This window comes from Ornithorhynchus anatinus, chromosome 7 (genome assembly GCF_004115215.2).
Source record: "Ornithorhynchus anatinus isolate Pmale09 chromosome 7, mOrnAna1.pri.v4, whole genome shotgun sequence".
Taxonomy (NCBI): Eukaryota; Metazoa; Chordata; class Mammalia; order Monotremata; family Ornithorhynchidae; genus Ornithorhynchus; species Ornithorhynchus anatinus.
In genome coordinates, this window is record NC_041734.1 from 17,331,611 (window position 1) to 17,334,979 (window position 3,369).

The following is a 3,369-nucleotide window of genomic DNA, read 5'->3' on the forward strand; positions in this document are numbered from 1 at the left end:
CACCAGTGCTTACTACAGGGCCTGGAACACAGTAAGCCCTTAACAAATTATCACAGGTATTATCATTCATATTATTCTCCCAAATGTTTAGTACAGTGCTCTGCACACAGTAAGTGCTCAATACATAGAATTGAATGATGGATTGAACTGAGGCTCAGTTGTTTATTACACACAAGACTCTTTATGAATGCAGGACGGGTCAAGCATTTCCTCCAACGTCAAGAAAACGCAAGCACCCAGAAGCCATGACCAGCTGTGAACCTCTGGACTCAGAATTTACAAGACTGCTGGGATAGCACCATGACCAGTCTTGTAAATTCTGAGTCCACAGGTTCGCAGGCTAAATTTCCAGCAGCTCCTGTCCTGATCATCAACTAATTCAGAGTAAGTGGCCTCCACAGATGGGAGGCCATCTGTATTTATTGAGCACTTATTGTGTGAAGAACATTGTACTAAGTGCTTGGTAGAGTACAGTATAACAATATACAGACACATTCCCTGCCCACCACAAGCTTACAGTCTAAAAGGGAGGAGGGGAAGGTGGGATGGGTACGGAGGACCAATGGGAGAGAAGGAGAAGGCTTGAGGTAGGATATAGGTATGAAGAATGAAAACAGGCTAATGAGAAACTGGGGACTAAGCAGTAGTCGGTAGCTGCTGGAAGTAGGAGGGAATGGGGAGAGTCTCCATTTGGGATAGGAACCAGAAACAACTAAAGGGAGGCCTATTCTTAGAAGCCAGCAACTGCCAATGGCTAAGCAGTAATTATTTGTTATTGGAAATTCAGGATTTCCAGAGCCGCCCTCCCCACCCCTCTCTTCTCAGGATCCTGCAAATGCTCAAAGGCACCAAGTCCCACCACTCCATCTTGGCTTGAGTAGTCCTCTGTCCATTCAGGACAATGGAATCCATATGCTCCCGACTCAATTCCACCTCAGCACAGAAATTAGGAGTCGGCGATCACAGTGGTGGGAAGAAAAGGAAAACAAGTTCTCTAACTTTCTCTTTAAAGGGCTCGCTGATTAGGTTCTAAAGTTGGCAAAGTACATCTCTCCTTACCTCATTGACTGGAGGAATGCTATTTTCCTTCTGCTACATACCAACATCCCCACTCCAATCAAGGAGGGCTGTGAGTGACAGAACAGTGCTTGGCACATAGTAAGCGCTTAACAAATGCCATTATCATTATTATCCACATGACGTGATGAGAAATTTCCTTTTCCATCAAGCAACTTATTCCTTTAAGAGAACAGCCTTCTGTTCTTTTTCTCTACTATTCAAAGAATACCCAGGGTGTGTGGTTGACATTGTCAGTTAAGAAGCAGCTCTCTGCAGCATGCTCCTGTAGTAGGTGTCGGACACTGAAAGGTTATCGGCTGGTATTAGGGAAAAAGAGAATTATTTACAAAGAGGAAAATGTTGCTGCTGTTTAGTATTATTCTATATTTAATGAGATCATTGCAGTGGGGCTGCTGGCTGGTGAAAAGGTAAGAAGCAAAATTTCAAGGGCTACTGACTGGAATTTTCTCTTTTCTCAGTAGCAACAAAACATCTTATAAATGACTTGGCCACAACCAGACTGGTTGGGAATTTCTCCATTATCAATCATGGTTTTTATTGAGTGCATACTGCACACAGAATATCACATTAAAGGGCTTTGGAGAGGGACGAGTCACAGAGTTGATAGACCCGTTCCCTGCCCACAGTGAGCTTGTAGTCAAGAGGGAGTGACAGATGTTAATATAAATAATTTATACTGTACAATTTATAGTTACGTGCATAGGTGCTGTGGGTCTGAGGGTGAGGTGAATATCAAATACCCAAAGGTCACAGGTCTAAGTGCAAAGGCGATGCGGAAGGGAGTGGGGTATGGGGAAAGGAGAGCTTAATCAGGGAAGACCTCTTTAATTTATGACACATTTCTAGTAGTTAAGAATTATGGTACTTATATGGGATGCTTACTTTGTGTCAAGCACTGTTCTAAGCGCTGGGGTAGATACAAGGACATCAGCTTATCCCGTGTGGGGCTCACAGTCTTAATCCCCATTTTACAGATGAGATAACTGAGGCACAGAGGAGTTAAGGAACTTGCCCAAAGTCGCACAGCTGATAAGCAGGGGAGCTGGGATTAGAACCCATGATGTCTGACCCTCAAGCCCTGGATCTTTCCACTAAACCACGGGTTGGACTCAGTCCCTGTCCCACATGGGGCTTACACACTTAATCCTTATTTTACAGTTGTGGTAACTGAGGTCCAGAGAAGTGAAGTGACTTACCCAAGGACGCACAGCAGAGAAGTAGTGGAGCTATGATTAAAACCCTGGTCCTGGTGACTCCTAGGCCCATGCTCTATCCACTAAACCCTGCTGCTTCTCAGTTGATTTCCAAAAGTAATAATAATAATAATATTTGTTAAGTGCTTACTATGTGCAGAGCACTGTTCTAAGCACTAGGGTAGATACAGGGTAATCAGGTTGTCCTACATGAGGCTCACAGTCTTAATCCCCATTTTACAGATGAGGTAACTGAGGCACAAAGAAGTTAAGTGACTTGCCCACAGTCACACAGCTGACAAGTGGCAGAGCCGGCATTTGAATCCATGACCTCTGATTCCCAAGCCCAGGCTCTTTCCACTGAGCCATGCTACGCCATCCCATCACACAAGAAAAACCCAGCACAATGTGAAGAAAAGAGAGGCTGGGAAGGTATCTGAAAAACAAAGTCTAGCTAACTGAACTTTCACTCATAAAACTTGAAATGTGGAAATTACTCTTGTAGCACATTCCTCATTTCTAGGGGGAGTGATTAAAATGACATGGTTTTTTAGCTATTATTAATGTGGTTAACATTTCAATTCTCTTACTCAAAGGTCATCTATCATTCAGGGGTCAAAGATGAGACATCTTGCCCTGACCCATTTCAATTACTCATCTCATTGCATAGAGATAACATTCCTACCAGTGACTCAAGGACTTTTGGAGTCAACCAACTGGCTAAGAAATGAAATGGCTACACATCTAAAAATCTCATTTTGTAGTTTTTAGGTAAAAAGGTCAAGACAACAACTTCTTTTGCTTCAGTTTCACCATCTGGAACATCAAGAACTTTTCTGGCACACCTACCTCGGGGCTTTATACAGTGCTTGGCCAGAGCAAGCCCTTAACAAGTATCACAATGATTATGTGGCATGGAAGCGCACCCACTGCATCTGGGTTTGCGGTTTTCATTGTAGAATGCTGTCAGATGTTGAACTGCAGCATAATCGTTTCACTAGATTTAACATTGGTCAGACCCTGATTGGAGCGTCACGTTCACTTCTGGACTGTGCTACGTGAGTGAGATTTACAGGAATTGGAGAAGGTCCAGAAG

General features: G+C 43.5%; 1 non-coding gene across 1 annotated transcript; it reads left to right on the forward strand.

The window, feature by feature from the left end:
* The first annotated feature begins 264 nt into the window (after positions 1 to 264).
* On the forward strand, positions 265 to 330 carry MIR7402 (microRNA mir-7402). Its single transcript, NR_127380.1, has one exon. It is a non-coding gene; the product is annotated as a microRNA mir-7402 (primary transcript).
* Positions 331 to 3,369: the final 3,039 nt, after the last annotated feature.